Source organism: Mobula birostris, chromosome 17 (genome assembly GCF_030028105.1).
Source record: "Mobula birostris isolate sMobBir1 chromosome 17, sMobBir1.hap1, whole genome shotgun sequence".
NCBI classification, from domain to species: domain Eukaryota; kingdom Metazoa; phylum Chordata; class Chondrichthyes; order Myliobatiformes; family Myliobatidae; genus Mobula; species Mobula birostris.
The window spans coordinates 25,100,354-25,119,540 of NC_092386.1; positions in this window are offsets into that span (position 1 = coordinate 25,100,354).

Sequence of the window (19,187 nt, forward strand, 5' to 3'; positions counted from 1 at the left end):
ATGCGTTGCTTGGATTCCCAGCATCTGTAGATTTTCTCTTGTTTGTGAGAAGGAATTTCTTTAGCCAGAGAGTGGTAAATCTGTGGAATTTGTTGTTACAGGTGGCTGTGGAGGCCAAGTCTTTATGTATATTTAAGGCAGAGGTTGATAGATTCTTGATTGGTCAGGACGTGAAGGGATACAGGGAGATGGCAGGAGATTGAGGCTGAGAGGAAAAATGGATCGGCCATGATGAAATGGCAGCACAGACTTGATGGGCCAAATAGCCTAATTCTCCTATATCTTACAGTCTTATAGTCTTATATTCATGAGATTTAAAGTTCAAAGTAAATTTATTATCAAAGTACATAAATGTCACCATATAATCAATGAAAAGCTACACACAAAGACTGACAAACAACCAATGTGCAAAAGAAGGCAATCTGTGCAAATAACAAATGGACAGTTATATGGGTAAATAAATGATACTGAGAACATGAGTTGTATTGTCCTTGAAAGTGAGCCCATGGGTTCGGAGTTGAGGTGAGTGGAGTTGCCTCTCTGGAAATGGTCGCTGCACCATCGAAAGCTGTATTCTGGAAAATGCGTTCCTTAGTCTCAGCATCTCTCATTACTTGGTTCACCTTTTAAGGCACTTTCTAACACCTGAACCTTTATCGCTGCCCTCTGATCTCCTCATGTGATTCTGCTCTGAGGTTCACTGATTATGCACCACAAAGCTTTTTGGGATACGCTGCTGTTGTTGAAGTTCAAGCTTGTGGTCGTCTAACCGTGCAAATGTACGAAGAAATGAAACAACGGAGCACCCACAAAACATATACAGCACATAAACCAAAATATTACCATAAATAAGTTAATAAAAAAGAATTCAAAATGCATATGTTGAGCACCACAAGTAAACAGTAAGGTAAACTGTACAGTACAGAAAGGATGACTCTTTACACCGGAGTGTCTTTGGCAATTATATAATAATTTTCTCACCTGTTCTTTATCATGGATTTACTGTACTGCTTGGTTCCCTGAGGATCATCACTTTGTTATGATGGAGAGGCTTCTGTGATTCTGAGACCTGAACACAATGATGTCTGGAGTTTAGCTCCTGGTAGGGTCACCCGTGGCGGTAAGGTCAAGAGGGAAAGTTCCAGACAAAGAGCGATCCAACCAAATCCTCAAGACTGGAGCTGGAGGAAAATGGTGACACATCACAACACGCAGTGAAACAGAGGAAGTCTGCAGCAGTAGAAGTTCCCCATTTGTCTTGCATTCCAAGCCACTGGACCCTGACCTTGATCTGTCAAAGACCGTGGAGGCTGCTCGTGCATCAGCCTCTCGACGTTAATCAGGCGTTCTCCATTAAGGAAATCCACCCTAACATCCCAGCAGTGTGATCATGGATCATGCCTCTACAGACACCTGAGGACCCTCCGATAGACATTGAGGGAGAACATCATAAGTGACTCGAGTTATCACCTACTACTACTATCACCATGTACCATGAATGATATTAAATCTTATAGGTGACCAGCAGCCCTGTGAGTGACATATGGTAAAACAGCTAATAACTGCAGTATACACTTGGCACATCAGGTGGAGCCCTGTGCTTACGTGGTGATATTTTGAGCTCAATTCAAGTGGGTGCAGCTTGCCAAATAGTGTCTGGCAGTGCCAGGAAAGAAACACTCTATTGAAAATTATTAAAATGCTTTGTAATATGTTCCCGGACTAAAGCTTAATGCTCTTAATCAATCCGGGTTTGCAAAGCTGAACTTTAATTACTTCTCGATTTTACATTTGTACACTACTTCATTTTTGTATGGTTCACTCATGCTTGGCCTTTAAATACAAGTTGTGATCATAAAAGTTTAAAAGAAAAATGATTTATGCTCTATGGCCATAAGTTTGAGCAAAAAGTGTTTCTAAAAACTTTGGGCCAGAGAGTCCACATTAACTACATAGCACTTAGCAAAATGAATTAGAATTTACAAAGTGACCTTGCAGATAGATGCTAAACAAATGGGTCAGCGATGACATTAGGTATTGGCATCATTCAGAAGAATGGAAAACTTTTTATTAACCAGATGGAATTTTTTTGCACTAACAAAGCCCTAGGGCGTCTTAATAAAAGCAGAAAATATTGTGGATGCCTATCAGTTTTTAACATAGCATAGAACAGTGAAGTGCATTACAGGCCATTTGGCCCACGATATTGTGACAACCTTTTAACCCACTCCAAGATCAGTCTCTTTCCTCCCACATAGCTCTTTATTTTTCCTTCATCCATGTTATTTTCTAAGAGGCTCCTAAATTTCCCTAATGTAATCTACATCTATCACCACTCTGGTGGGCATTCCATGTGCTTTTCACTCTTTTGTTTAAAAAAAAAACTATCTCTAATGTTCCCCCCCCCCCCCACGTTTTTCCACGGTCACCTTAAAATTATGCCCTCTCTTATTAGCCATTTCCATCCTGGGCTAAAGGTGCTGGCTGTCCAATATATACATGCCTCTTATCATCTCATATGCCTCTATGAAGTTATCTCTCATCCTCCTTTGCTCCAAAGAGAAAAGTCCCATTTAATTCCATTAATCTTCATAAAACATGCTCTCTAATCCAGACAGCATCCTGGTAAATCTCTAAAGCTTCCACATCATATAACCATATATCATAACAATTACAGCACGGAAACAGGCCACCTCGGCCCTACTAGTCCATGCCAAACTCTTATTCTCACCTAGTTCCACCGACCTTCACTCAGCCCATAACCCTCCGTTCCTTTCCTGTCCATATAGCTATCCAATTTAAATTTAAATGACAACATCGAACCTGCCTCAACCACTTCTGCTGGAAGCTCGTTCCACACAGCTACCACTCTCTGAGTAAAGAAGATCCCCCTCATGTTACCCCTAAACTTTTGCCCTTTAACTCTCAACTCATGTCCTCTTGTTTGAATCTCCCCCACTCTCAATGGAAAAAGCCTATCCACGTCAACTCTATCTAACCCCCTCATAATTTTAAATACCTCTATCAAGTCCCCCCTCAACCTTCTACGCTCCAAAGAATAAAGACCCAACTTGTTCAACCTTTCTCTGTAACTTAGGTGATGAATCCCAGGTCTAGTAAATCTTCTCTGTACTCTCTCTATTTTGTTGTCCTTCCTATAATGAGGTGACCAGAACTGAATATAATACTCCTAAGTGTGGTCTAACCAGAATTTATAAGAGTTGTAACATTATCTTTTGGCTATTGAACTCAGTTCTATGACTAATGAAGGCCAACACACCATACACCTTTTTAACAACTTTTTAGCTCTCCTGGCAACTTTGAGACACCATTCATGGACAAAGAAACAAGATTAATATTTCAAGTGAATAGAACTGAAAACAAGCATGTTTTAAATTGCAGAGAAGGGGAGCGGTGGAGAAAGCAGGGATTGTTGGTGCAAGGGTGGAGGCCAAGGTTGTCCAGGTGACCCATTGTCTTGGTACTCTTTAGGAGAGGGTATTGAATGCTTGTTCCTCATTGCTGATCTGTCTGAGCAGGGTTATTGGATGAAGATAATGGGGGATGTAAGGAGAAAAGGGGGCATGCTGGAAATGTGAGATATGGAACATAATAGTCGTTGGAAATCTGAAGTTTTAAAAAAACTGGGACTACTCAGCCAATCAGGAATCATCTGTGGAGGGAGAAAAGACTGAGTTAATAGACTTACGTAAGAGCTAGTCAGTTCTGAGACGAGCAGGAAAGGTTGGTCATCTGAAATTGCTTTATTCCAGATAAAACACTCATGTGCCTGAGTGTGGTCGGAAGAAGCAGAATAGCTCCCAGATCTTGTATTGGATCTTGCTTTTGAGGCTAAAAGTAGAGAAATCAAAGTTGGTATAGGATGGACAATTAAGGTGCAAAGGCGCTGAAAACTCAGGGTCACCCTGGCTGACAGAATAGAAGCCTTCTGCAAAATGGTCACTTCTTCTGCAATTGGGTGCTCCAGTGTAAAGAAGAACACATTATAAGGTCTGATTGCAATCCACTAAAACAGAAGTGCAATTAAATTTCTGCTGAACATGGAACATTTTTTTTGCTTTTGAAAAGTAGAATCAACTGCCTGTGGAGTGGAGTGTCAAAGGCACCTAATAAATGCAAGATGTTGTCAGCAACAAAGCAGAGACTAAATGATAAGGTGGCTAAAAAGCTCAACATTTAAAAGTGTGTTTCTTTTGTAAATTAATTTATTTTTCAGGCTCCACTTAATGGCAGTACTTTAAAGTGTAAGATTTACACTACCCTATTGGTCATATAGATTATCTGTCTTCAGGGGCACATTCTAATAAATGGGTAATTTGCTCAGCCAGAACCACTGCCGAAAGACCAGTCAATAGAATTTGCTGCTAATGAAATTCAACCTCAGAGTACAGAAGAGGAAATCTTCAGACTTGCACACATAGCTTGTCGGGAGGAAGAGAAGATGGTGGCACGATGCAGCGCGTGGCTTCTCCAGTGATGAATATCTGTTATCTGTCAAGTAGGAGGCCGTGCACAATTCTGATTTGATGGAGGCAGACGTGAGAGCATGGAGGAACATCTGGTGAAACTTCTGAAATGCCTGTTTCGCTGCCGCTGCTACTGTGTGATCCGAAATCTCCAGAGGGGAAGGCCCTGAATCCTCGGCTTTGCCTGTTGCTTGGCGGCCGGGGCCAGGGTCAAAGCGCTCGGCAGAGATGGTGCTCGGTGTTGGAGGGCTGGTCGGAGGCTTGAAGTTTTCAGACGGATTCAGAGTCAGACTGTAGTCGGGTGCTTCCAGGATGCTGCATCGGCAAGTTTGCGGCACTGGAAGCTCATGGCAGGGAGAGTTTCTTCCTTCTACCGTCTGCATGAGATGTTTGGGCTATCGGGACTTTGAGACTTTTTTTAACGTGCCCATGGTCTGCTCTTATCAAATTACAGTATTGCTTTGCACTGTTGTAACTATATGTTATAATTATGTGGTTTTTGTCATTTTTACTCTTGGTCTGTCTTGTGTGTCTGTGATATCATACCGGAGGAACATTGTATCATTTTTTAATGCATGCATTTCTAAATGGCAATAAACGAGGACTGAGTGTCCTCATAATCTAATCTAATCTAATCCCTAAAGTCAGATGAGATCCATCCCAGGTGGGAAGGAAGAAGAATGCTGGGGGCCAGATGGAGATTTTTGCATCTTTGCTAGCCACAGGTGAGCTGCCAGAAGATTGGAGGATCACTAATGTGCTTTGTTTATTTAACAGGGCAGTGAACCTTATATTAGTGATGAGGAAATTATGGTAGAAAATCTGAAAAGGTAGGGTATATGCAGATTAGAAAAGAAAGGTATAGATCTGCAATGGTCAGTGTGGCTTTGTATGGGGGAGGTCACTAATTTGAATTGGGCCGACCGAAGGCTCTCGGCCCGAAACGTCGACAGTACTCTTCTTCATTGATGCTGCCTGGCCTGCTGAGTTCCTCCAGCATTTTGTGTCTATTTCTTTCTCTGTAAGTAGTGATAGTTATCCTGAGAAATTCTACGGGCTGAAATTCTGGTAATACTTGCACGTAAATAGATGCATTTGTTAAGACCATAAGACCATACAACATGGGAGCAGAATTAAGCCATTCACCCTATCGCATCTGCTCTGCCATTCCATCATGGTTGACTTATTATCCATCCACCTGCCTTCTCCCTGTAACCTTTGATACCCTTACCAATCAAAAACCTATCAACCTTCGTTTTAAATTTACCCAATGACTTGGCCTCCACAGCCCTATGTGACAATGAATTCCAAAGATTCACCACACTCTGGCTACAGAAAGTTTGGTGCAAGTCTAGCAAGAAGCTGGGGAAAAGCTGCTAGTGAATATAGGCAGAAGCCACAAAGCTCATGAATGCTTTGTAATCCTATTGGAAGGTCTCAACATTTATCGGGTGATAGGTATGTAGTAAGGATAGCAATTAGTCCCAATTTACCCCAAAGCTGCACAGGTTATAGGCTTTTTAAAGGCAAAGGCACGCTTCCGAGAAGACTCAGATTCAATGATCTGGTACCAGGAAAGACTGGTTATCCAAAATTGTTGAGTTCAGTATCAATCACTATGGGTTGCAATGTGCCTCGACAGGAGATGAGTAACAGTTCCTGGAGTTCATACAAAGTGTTGTTTGACTGCTGTAGAAGGTCAAAGACAGAGAGATCAGAGCAGGATTGAAGTCAGGGTCATACAGAAAGGGGCAAGTTCTTCGGCAAAACTGACTAAAAAGCCTCGGGGGCCTGGAACTGTTTCTGATTAAGGGTGCTGTCACCCATTTGAAGATGTATTCAGATGTGCACCTGATCACCCAAGGTATCGAAGGCTACAGACCAAGAACTGGTAAATGGGATTGATGGTCGGAGTTATGAATCAGGTTTATTATCACTAACTCACATGATATGAAATTTGGGGAAATTTGGTTTGCATGTATATTATGAACTGTGTGTGGTATTTCAGCATATCCCTGTGACTCTTTGTTTAAAATTTTGCCTGATTTCCAGTTTTACTGTCTCCAAAGCTGACACTAAATTTTACTCCTATGAGTAATCATCGCCTCAGTTTAGAAATCAGAACCTCTCTCAATTACTGCATTAAAACCATGGGGTAATAATGGAATACCACACGATGGGTTGATTCAGTATGTGACTGAATCTGAAAAACATTGCCAGATTATAACTAATAGATCTGTTTCCAGTTCGAGGATTTTTCATGGACTTTCTCGGATTTACCATCATCTATCCGAGAATATGCAAAAATGCATTTGTTAAGTAATAGGCGGGGAAAATAACCAACAAATCCAGTACCATGGACAAAATGATATGCACTTTGTTTTAAATGAGTTATCTCAATTCATTGGTTCATTTAATCACATTTATCTACTTACTGTGAAAACATATTTATTGTTCTCATTACATTTGATTGAATTTCATCAATTGATTGCCAGCTACTCTATATTTTGTTGGCTGCGTGCATAACCGCACTTATTCTACCAGCTCCTCTCATCCTGAACTTAAAGTATATGATCGCTGTCAAAACTAAATCACACCAGAATATAAAAATAGCCTACCATTAAGGAAATTGGCAGATGTGTATGACTTTTAAATTTATTGAGTATAAAAAAACACTAGGAATTATGAACTGACAAAATATTGTTAATTTATTCAAACAAGATCTTTCAACATTTTACTGTTACATACTCCAAACATTTTATTCAATCTCCTGAGAAAGGTTGTGACTCAGTTCCCCAGGAATTCAATCTCCCCCTGACGTCGCTGAAAGCTAACTCTTAAATCTCCAGAAAATTAACCCAAGTGTATATAGGTGTGTTTCCAAGCCTCCAATCATTGTGTTCTTAAACAATATTTGGTGATATTGAAATAATACTACTTTTGCAGTTAGTGAAGATAATTGGCTTCTTCTATGATTTCCCACACTAATGTATTGATGAAAGTACAAAATGGGTTGGAACAAAACCATCCAAAGTGTCATAGGCAGAAGCTGGGGCTGTGTTCTTCCCCTATTTAAAAAAAATGTTAAAATTGTAAAAACCTCCCTGAAAGTAATATTTTAATGGCTATCAGCTTCCAACTCTCAAAAGCTAGCTCTAGTCAGGTTTCCAAATTGCAACAGAAACAGAGAAGCCTAAAAGAAAGTTATCCCAGGGCACAGTTCTTAGAGTTTAAAGTTACCTCATTCAAAGTTCAAAGTAAAAATTTAGTATCAAAGTACATACAGTATATGCCAGAATATACTGCCTTGAAATTCATTTTCACACAGGCATTTGCAAGAAAGTAAAGATATACAATAGGGCTTATGAAAACCTATACATAACAAACAACCAAGACAAAGGGACAGAAACATTAAAACCTGTCATTTCCACTGCCCAATGTGAAAGCCCTCCCTTTAGATTAAAATGTACTATTTTTCCTCCTGTTGTTAACATCATTATGTTAAAATGTGACTTCTAAAAATATTGTAGAATTAACGTAATATCAAAAGCTAAAACTTAGCTTTTACAATTACATAAATTTAATCTTTAAGATGTCTTTAAATGCAAGGTTTCAATTGAAAACATTGACAATTCATTCTCCCTCTCAAAAGCTGCTCAACTCTGAGTTCCTCCAGAAGGCCGTTTGTTGCTCCAGACTCTGGTACCTTGGAATCTGCAGTAACACACTTGTGTTAGTCTCTTGTGTCTCTGTGCTTAATCTTGCTTTAGTTACCTGGTAGCTATATTAAAAAAAATTTCTGGTCTGTTTACCTCACTGACATCACAACCAAATCTTTTGTTGTAAGTTAAGATACTTTATCAGAATCATGGGTGGCGGGGAGGAGATACATCTCTGCTAAAGGAGGTGTAACATGCTTCATTGCTCCGCTAGCTTTCAGTTCATCATTGGGCAAGGTGTAGTATCTGTTTAGCCCCTCTTCCCCCACCCCCCAGCCCTGAATGGATCACGTGAAGCCCTGGTTGGCGGATGGTTGTATGAACAGCTGATGCATATCTCATTTCTTGATTATGCGACCACTGACACCAGACAGACAATCTCTGAGGAGTATTGATAATGGATGGGGTCACTCGAATTGTAAAGGCGCTGTCCAGATGAAGGCAATGGCAAGCCACTTTGGTAGAAAAATTTGCCAAGGACAATTGTGGTCAAGATCATAATCCCCTATGTCATACAACACGCCACATAATAATGATGATGATGATGATTGAAATTCACCTGTGGGCATCTGGGTCCTTTATTGCAAGAATCCAAGCATACAAACACTTGAGGTGGGACCAGGCCATCAAGTAGCTGTGAAAGAGCAAAGACTCCAGTGGAGAACTTGAGGTCCTGGCTCCCTGAACAAAGGTTGCCTCAGTCTAAAGAACAAGTAGCCTGTTGTTCCAATGAAAGGAACCTGAATTTTTCCAGAATATAAACCACATTTTGAACTGAGTTGGGATGTCAAGACAACAATAACAACAATGCATTTATTTCTCATGAGGACGACTAAAACATAAATGGAAATTAGACTTGGTGAGGAGTGATGTTGCTGCTGTGACATTGGCTCTGTAATAGCAGATAACCTTTCATTGAAACACTTAAGAGAAGTTTAGCTTAGTACATGGTTGGGAAGGGATATGGAGGGCTATGGTCCATGTGTGGATCGATGAGACTAGGCAGAATAATAGTTTGACAATGACTAGATGGGCTGAAGGGCCTGGTTATGTGGGGTAGTATTCTATGACTCTATAGTCATAATCAACGACTGCTTATACTGTAGGAAGTAAATTAAAAATGAATTTATTGAGGATGTAACTTGACATGCCATGTGCACATTATTTCAGAGCCTTAAAGAAATCAGTAATTATATCTCTCCCCCCGCCCCTTTGACAGAATGAATCAGACAAACTGAATAAGTTGCCCAAGACTTGTAGAATTCAGTCAGTGTTCAAAACTATTGATTTTCCTAGACTAGTCTTGAAGTGTAGAGAGGAGGCTTATTTTAAGTTAAAAGCAAAAGCAAAATTGCTAGAAATTTGAAATAAAAGCACAGGAGTACTCAGATGAGATATTCTGAAAAACAATGGCTCAGGCAATATACACTTGTGATTAGAGAATTGCTACCTCTGGTTGGAGAGGAGTGTAGTCACAGCAGGGAGAACACTTTTTGCTCTGGAAATTGTGACCTTTGCAGTTCTTTAGAGAGCATGGTTGCTGGGCAATGGGTAGGAAAGTGAACAAGGTAAAAGATTAGCCATGAATTGGCTGAATGGCAGAATAGACTTGAGAGTTCTTTTGTCTAACCACGTAGAAGGAGTATAGAGACTGACAAACAGGGTCGTAGGGCCATTCGGTACCAAATAGGTCCTGAAGTTCAATTGTGTACATCCCATAAGACCATAAGATACAGAAGCAGAATTAAGCCATTTGGCTCATTGAGTCTGCTCCACCATTTCATCCTGACTGATCCATTTTCTCTCTCAGCCCCAATCTCCTGTCTTCTCCCCATATCCTTTCATGCCCCAACTAATCAAGAATCTATCAACCACTGCCTTAAAAATACCTTATTTAAATATATCCACAGCTACTCATGGCAATGAATTCCATAGGTTCACCACTCTTTGGCTAAAGATATTCCTCCTTCTAAAAGGATGCCCCTCTATTTTCAGGCTGTGTCCTCTGGTCTTCGACTCCTCCATCGTGAAACATCCTCTCCACATCCACTCACAAGATCACAAGACAAAAGAGCAGAAGTAGGCCATTTGGCCCATCGAGTCTGCTCCGCCACTCCACCATGAGCTAAACTATTCTCCCATCTAGTTCCAATTTCTGGCTTTTACCCCATATCCTTTGATAAACCTGACTAATAAGATACCTATCAATCTCCTCCTTAAACACCCTCAATGATTGGGCCTCCACAGCTGTGTGTGGCAACGAATTCCATAAATCCACGACCCCCTGGCTAAAAAAAATTTCTCCTCATCTCTGTTTTAAATGGGTACCCTCTAATTCTAAGACTGTGGCCTCTTGTAATACAGTCCAAGAGCCAACAAACGCTCCTCATATGTTAGTCCCTGCAACCCAGGAATCATCCTCGTAAATCTTCTCTGAACTCTCTCCAACATCAGAACATCCCTTCTAAGATAGGGGGCCCAAAACTGCACACAGTATTCCAGATGAGGTCTCACCAGTGCCCCATAGAGCGTCATCGACACCTCTTTACTCTTATACACTATTCCTCTTGAAATGAATGCCAACATAGCATTCGCTTTCCTTACCGCCGATCCAACTTGGTGGTTAACCTTTAGGGTATCCTGCACGAGGACCCCCAAAGTCCCTTTGCACTTCCCATTTTAAAAAAATATTTTATTTATAATTTTCTACAAACTACAGCGTAGAAGAAAAAAATCAATAGTATAAATAGAAGGATCATTGCAATACAGGCAAAAATAGCAATAATACATATCTTGACAAATGAGCAAGTCACCCATATTAACAATGAAAAATTAAAAATGAAAGCACCCAACCCACCCAATATCCAACTCCAAGCCAACCATTATATTACAAGTATAAATATTTGAAAGGACATTTGAGATAAACTTTTATCACGCCAGAACTATATATTGTAGTAAAAAGAGAAATGAATAATAATAATAAAAAAAGCAGCCTGCTACCTAATCAAAGAATCAAAGAAAGCTGGAAATGCAGGATCTGACTATCAAGGGAAGAAAAAAAAAATACAGCTGTCAATCTAGGTGAGAATTATGAAAATATTCAAGAAAAGGTCCCCACACCTTATGGAACTTTATGTCCGAATTAAAAAGTGAATGGTAAATCTTTTCAAGATCTAAACAAGACATAATATCCCTAAGCCATTGAACATGAGCAGGGGGAACTAAATCTCTCCACTTAAGGAGTACTGCTCGTCTAGCTAAAAGAGAGGCAAAAGACAATGTTCATTGTTTAGCCGGGATCAAATGCTTGTCAGGGTCTCGAGAAATATCGAAAAGAGCGATCAAAGGATCAGGTTCCAAATGACTATTTAATATAGAAGATAAAGTTAAAAAAATCTTTCCAAAGTTTTTCCAAAGTAGGACAGGCCCAATACATATGAATAAGGGAAGCCTCACCTCCTTTGCATTTGTCACAGCAGGGACTAGTATCAGGATAGAACTTCGCCAATTTGGTTTTAGACATATGAGCCCTGTGGACGACTTTAAACTGCAAAACGAGCACATAAAGAAATTGAATTGACTGACTTAAGAATTGAATCCCAAATCTCGTTGGACAAATGAAAGCCTAAGTCATGCTCCCAAGCAGTTTTAATTTTATCACAAGGGGCTCGTCTGAGATTCATAAATTTGACATGAATAGTAGAAATTAAACCTTTCCCCAAGGGGTTCATTTGAAGAAACAAGTCTACAACATTTTTATCAGGTTGTTCAGGAAAATGTGGTATTAAAGGACTAATGAAATGTCTAATTTGAAGATATCTAAAAAAATGAGTATTCAGTAAATTAGACAACTGTTCAAAAGTCACAAACCGATTGTTTATGAAAAGATCTTCAAAACCCCTGATACCTCTCCTACACCAGTCTTGGAATGTGGAATCCTGCATAGAAGATTGAAATAAATGATTGTATGGAATAGGACTAGAAAGGGAAAAACTATGAAAGCCATGATATTTTCTAAATTGAGCCCATGTTCTCAGAGTATGCCTGATTACAGGATTAATAATAAATTTTGGCAAGTGGCAAGGAAGTATAAATCCAAGTAAAGCTGACATAGATAATTTCTTATAAGCGTTCAATTCCATTGCCACCCATGTTGAACAAATAGACTGATTATAAAAGTAGGACCAAAAGATAATATTGCGAATATTGGCTGCTCAATAATATGAACAAAAATTAGGCAATGCCAAGCCACCTTCTCTTTTAGGCTTTTGAAGATGTGCTTTGTTAAGTCTAGGCTGTTTACCCTTCCATAGGCATGACGAGATTATAGAATCTAAAGAATCAAAAAAACTTCAGGGATAAATATAGGTAAAGATTGAAATAAGTATAGAAATTTAGGAAGAATATATATTTTAATTATATTAATTCCCCCAATTAAAGACATAGACAGCGGTGACCACTATGCTGGACTCTGTTTTGTAAAATTTAAAAGATTATTGAAATTCTCATCAAAAAGGCCATTATAATTTCTTGTTACCATAATACCAAGATAAGTAAAACAATTGTTTACTACTTTAAAGGGGAGATTTTGAAATTCTAATCCTTGTGCTTCCTTATTTATTGGAAAAAGTTCACTCTTATGTAGATTAAGTTTGTATCCGGATAACTGACTAAATTTATTAAGTGAAAACATCAAATGGAAGGAGGTGGTCAAGTTTGATATAAAAAGTAACAAATCCTCGGTGTACAGAGAGACTTTGTGCTCAAGACCGCTCCTCCAGATCCCAGTCAATTCAGTACAACTGCGAAACGCAGTTGCCAATGGCCCGATAGACAGATCAAATAGCAGAGGACTTAAAGGGCATCCTTGCCAGGTGCCATGCTTAAGGTCAAATGGTTGAAATTGCTGAGAATTAGTCAAAACTGATGCAATTGGATGAGAATATAGTATCTTAATCCACTTATTAAAATTATATCCAAAATCAAATTTTTCTAAAACCGCAAATAAATAGTGCCACTCCACCCGGTCAAACGCCTTTTCAGTATCAAGAGAAATAACACATTCAGGAATCCCTGATGAAAGTGAATATAGGATATTAAAAAGATGCCTAATATTAAAAAAGGGAAGGCGATTTTTAATAAAACCAGATTGATCTTCAGAGATAATTAAGGGTAAAATAGTCTCCAGCCTACGGGCCAAAACTTTAGTTAAAATTTTAACATCTACATTTAATAGAGAAATCGGCCTGTATAAAGCACATTCTAATGGATCCTTGCCTTTTTTCACTAAAAGAATAGTACAAGCCTCATCAAATGATGCAGGCAATTTATTTTGTTTAAAAGAATCAGAAAAAAACTAAACTAAGTTGGGATAAGAACAATGAGGAAAATGATTTATAAAATTCTGCAGAGAACCCATCAGGACCAGGAGATTTACCAGGCTGCAAAGCAGAAATAGCAGAGGATATTTCCTCTAAGGATAATGGCTCATTCAATTTATGTTTGAGATCAGAAGAAAGTTTAGGAATATTTAAACTATTTAAAAATTGCTTAACAGTAGTATTACAATTAAAGGATTCAGAGGTATAAAGATAAGAATAAAAATTCCTGAATGTATTATTAATTTCAGAATGGTCCATAGTAATATTCCCATTACTCATTTGAATTTTAGTGATGTGTTGTTTTTCTTTAGAACATCTAAGTTGGATAACTAAGGACTTACCAAATTTATCCGCATGAATATAGAACTTACTCTTACTGTCCAAGAGTTGGCGTTCAACTGGGTAAGTAGAAATAAGATTAAATTTAGTTTGAAGTTCCATTCTTTTCTTATACAGCTCCGGATCCTTGACCTGGGCATATAATTGGTCTATAGCTTTAATCTGATTGATCAATTCTAAACGTTCTTTTTGAGTCTTTTTTTTCAAATTCGCTGTATAAGAAATTATTTGATCTCTTAGATATGCTTTCATTGCATCCCAAACAACCTGACTTGAGGTTTCAGGTAATGTATTAGTATTTAAGAAGAAAGTTATCTGATCCTCCATAAATTTTACAAAGTCGTTATCCGACAACAAGGTCGGATTAAAACGCCAGTGTTTATTTACTTGAGGGAGACCAGGAAGAACCATAGTCAATGTAAGTGGGGCATGATCTGAAATCAATATACTCTTATAGTCACAGGAACGGACAGATGTAATCAACTGATTATCAATTAAAAAATAATCGATTCTAGTAAATGTATGGTGTACTTGTGAGAAAAAAGAGTAATCTCTTTCATATGGACAAAAAAAATGCCAAATATCAGATATTCCATAATTGGAAAGAAAAGATTGAATTGATAAAGCAGATTTACTTAATTGTCTAGGGATAGAAGAAGATCTGTCCAAGACTGGATCCAACCAGCAACTGAAGTCACTACCCAGTGTAACAGAGTATGAGCTTAGTTCTGGCAATGAAGGAAAAAAAGGTCAAAAAAACCCTACATCATCTGAGATAGGAGCATAAAGGTTAGCTAAAACTACCCGTATATCATAAAGTTTCCCCGAAACAATAATAAAACAACCATTAGGATCAGATATCTTATTATGAAGCTCAAAATGAACATTTTTGTTTATGAGAATTGAAACGCCCCTTGCCTTGGCCTCAAAAGTTGAGCGAAAGTGTTGTCCTGCCATCGTGCCATAAGACGAGAATTATCTGAGTAACGAATATGTGTTTCTTGTAAGAAAACTGCCTCTTCTCTAAGCTGTTTAAGATGTGCGAATACCCTCCCCCTTTTAACTGGATGATTCAAACCCCTAACATTCCAGCTTACAAAGTTCAACGGACTAACCATTGAACATAAAAAAAAGGATAGCAGGCATTAAACCATTTCTGAAATTTATATGTCAACTCTGGGGCAAAGGTAGAGAAGAAAAAAAAACAGGGCAAAATTACGTCCTGTATAGTGCAAATAAGCCAAAATTCCATATATAATAGCATTGGAGTTCCCACCCACACTCTCCAAAGCTACAGTAAGAAAGCTGCAAATATAAAGCAGCAAGCTCTCCCCCTACTGAACTTCCAGTTAGATAAAATCTCAGTTATCTCCACTCCAACAGTTAATACAGTAATGAAAAAAACACCAAAAAGCTTTAAGAATTACAAACTAAAATTAACCTTAATAAGAAATTTATAAAGTTTATAAATCTTAAAATATGATAATGATCTAAAAAGAACTTTACCCCAACCTTCCCGCTAGAATTGATAAACAAAAAAAAGATAATCTGTAAACCCAATTATACAGGAAAAAAAGCTTTAACATTTAAGTAAGTAATCCATCCGGATCATAAAAGTAAGAAAACACAAGTAGCATCTTGAAACACAGGAAAAAAAAACTGCCAAAGGAAGATCCATTCGAAAGGATTTTTGATCCAAACCTGAAACTGAATTTAGAGGTACGGCATCAACTGCTGTTTAAAGTTAAAATAATCTAACTGGAGAGAAAAAAAAGTTCATTAACTTTTAAAGAACTAAAATTACAATAGATAGAAACTAATATTGAGAAAATGGAAAAAAACACTTCAATAGGACAATGTAACATAATTAAGCCACTAATTAATTAAATGCGACATCAGCTTCATCTTAAATTTAAAAAAAATCTAGATTTGTAGAAAATGGAGACTGAAGTCTGAAAAAAAACAGGAAACCATTCAAAGAAGACATCACTTCATGAATCGATAACAATTTCTTTATGCGACACCGACTCCATTTTGAAATGAAATCTCCAAAGACCTTTAAAAGGTGTCTAATTACATAATTTCACAATCAGCTCTGTTTAAGAAAAGTGAAAATGTTCGTACTGAAAAACAAATATATTGAATTAAATGGATAATAAAAAAGATAAGGATAAAAATATTAGAAAAAAGGAAATAACCGTTATCTAAAAAGAACGAAAAAGGCTGAAAAGAAAAAAAATCATGTCATATCTGAGGAACTCGAAGTAGCAGATAGGCTATCAATGAAGGTCTGCGCCTCTGCAACCAAATCGAAACAGTTAAAATCGCCGTTCTTGAGCTTGATTCAGAGCCGGGCTGGATAGGCAAGAGAAGGATGAAGTCCACAATTGTAACAAAACTTGACTCATAACCTGAGGTACATAGTCCTCTACTAAACGGATAGTTTGATCTTTATACTGAAGCGTTTTACGTCGGTGAGCTTTTTTAATTAGTAAATCTTTGATTTGGTAACGATGGAGGTGAATTATCACTGAACGTGGTTTCTGGCTGTCCACTGGGTGAGATGGAAAGATACGATGCTCTGGATTGATCTCTGGAGGACTTGATAGTATTTCACTTCCAAAAATCTCACATAGAAAGTTTGAGAAAAATTCAACAAGAGATCCACTTTCAACAGCCTCCAGCAAACCGAGAGTTCGAAGATTTTTGCGTCTACTCCTGCTTTCAAGATCCATAACTTTAAGAGTTAATTTGCTATTGTCCTCGTTTAAGGTGGAGCAAACTTTTTCCAGCTCTTTACAAGGACGATCTAACTTCTCCATAACTTCTTCAACGTGTGAAAAACGTTGAGCGTGATTCTCCAGTGTAGAGTTAAGTTTATCCAGTTTCAATTCCAAAGTACCAAATTGGGAAAACATATCCTGTCGGGTTTGGGGTTTGTTCTAACAGCGACACAATTTCACTCAAGGTGGCTCCCCATGGAATGTCTTTTTTTGCCATTTTAGCAGTCTTAGGTACACTCATTGTGCAGCCAGCAGATTCAATAGCGGGAGGAAGAGTAAGAAGTATAATAAAAGAAAACAGGTATATGAAACGAAGCGAAGCAATAGTTTTAGTGACTTAAGCTATCGCCATCTTAACCGGAAGTCCCCGATTTTTGAATTTTCTCCCCATCTAAGTAATAATCTACCCGATTATTTCTTCTTCCAAAATGTACAACCGTACATTTCTCAACATTGTAGCTCATCTGCCATTTCTTTGCCCACTCCCCTAAACTGACCAAATCTCTCTGCAACCTTTCCGTTTCTTCAACACTTCCTGCTCCTCCACCTATCTTGGTGTCATCTGCAAACTTAGCAACAAAACCATTTAATCCATAATCTAAATCATCAATATACATTGTAAAAAGAAGCAGCCCCAACACCGACCCCTGTGGAACACCACTAGTAACCGGCATTCAATCAGAATAGGATCCCTTATTTCCACCCTTTGCTTTCTGCCTATCAGCTAATGCTCCATCCATTCCAATATCTTTCCTGTAATTCCATGGGCTCCCATCTTATTAAGCAGCCTCTTATGCGGCACCTTATCAAAGGCCTTTTGAAAATCCAAATACACAACATCCACAGCCTCTCCCTTGTCAATCTTATTTGAGATTACTTCAAAAAATTCCAATAGGTTGATGAGGCAGGACCTTCCCTTCATGAAACCATGCTGGCTTGGGCCTATCTTGTCATGCACCTCGAGGTATTTCATAACCTTGTCCTTGAGGATCGACTCCAATAACTTTCCAACTACTGATATCAGACTAACAGGTCTGTAAGTTTCTTTTTGCTGCCTCCCTCCTTTCTTAAACAGCGGAACTACATTTGGGACCTTCCAGTCCTCTGGAACCATGCTAAAGTCTATTGATTCCTGGAAGATCATTTCCAATACCTCCACAATCTCCAGAGTCACCTCCTTCAGAACCTGTGGGTGCACCTCATCCGGTCTGGGAGACTTACCTATTCTTAGTCCATTTAGCTTCCCAAGCATTTTCTCTCTAGTAATCTTGACTGTACCTAATTCTATTCCCTGAGACCTCCGGCTATCAGGTATGTTGCTAATGTCTTTCACTGTGAAGACTGATGCAAAATACTCATTTAGTTCCTCTGCCATCTCTTTGTTACCCATTATAATTTCTCCAGCATCATTTTCAATCGGTCCTATATCTACCTGTGTCACTCTTTTACTCTTCATATATTTAAAAAAACTCTTAGTATCCTTTTTTATGTTAATTGCCAACTTCCTTTCATAATTCATCTTTCCTTTCCTAATGACTTTCTTAGTTTCCTTCTGTAAATTTTTAAAAGTTGTCCAGTCCTCAGTTTTCCCACTAATTTTTGCTTCCCTGTACGCTGTCTCTTTTGCTTTTATTTTAGCCTTAACCTCTCTCGTTAGCCACATTTGTGCCATTTTTCCATTCATGATTTTCTTTTTTTTTTTGGAATATATTTTTCCTGCACTTACCTTATTTCTTGTAGGAATTTCATCCAATTCTGCTCTACCGTCCCTCTATCTAGCTTACTTTTCCAATCAACTTGGGCCAGTTCCTCTCTCATACCACTGTAATTTCCTTTGTCCACTGAAATATCGATGTACCTGATACCAGTTTCTCCTTTCCAAATTTGAAACTGAACTCAATCATATTAAGATCACTACTTCCAAGGGGTTCCATTACCTCCAGCTCCCTAATCGCCTCAGGTTCATTACACAGCACCCAGTCCAAAACATCTGATCCCCTAATGGGCTTATGGACAAGCTGCTCCAAAAAGCCATCCTGTAGGCATTCTACAAACTCCCTCTCCTGAGATCCAGTATCTTCCTGACTTTCCCAATCCACTTTCATATTAAAACCCCCCATAATTATCTTGACATTTTCCTTCCGACACGCTTTTTCTATTTCCAGCTGTAACTTGTAGTCCACATCCCAGCTGCTGTTTGGAGGCCTGTATATAACTGCTATTAGTGTCTTTTTGCCCTTGCCATTTCTTAACTCGACCCATAAGGATTCTACCTCTTCTGATCCTATGTCCCTTCTTTCAATTGATTTGATATCGTTGCTTACCATCAGGGCCACACAACCCCCTTTACCTACCTTCCTACCTTTCCTGTACACTATATATACTTGGACATTCAGCTCCCAATCACATTCATCATTTAACCATGACGCTGGCTAAATGACTCTTCCACTCTGTGGAAGACTTCCAATATTTGATAGG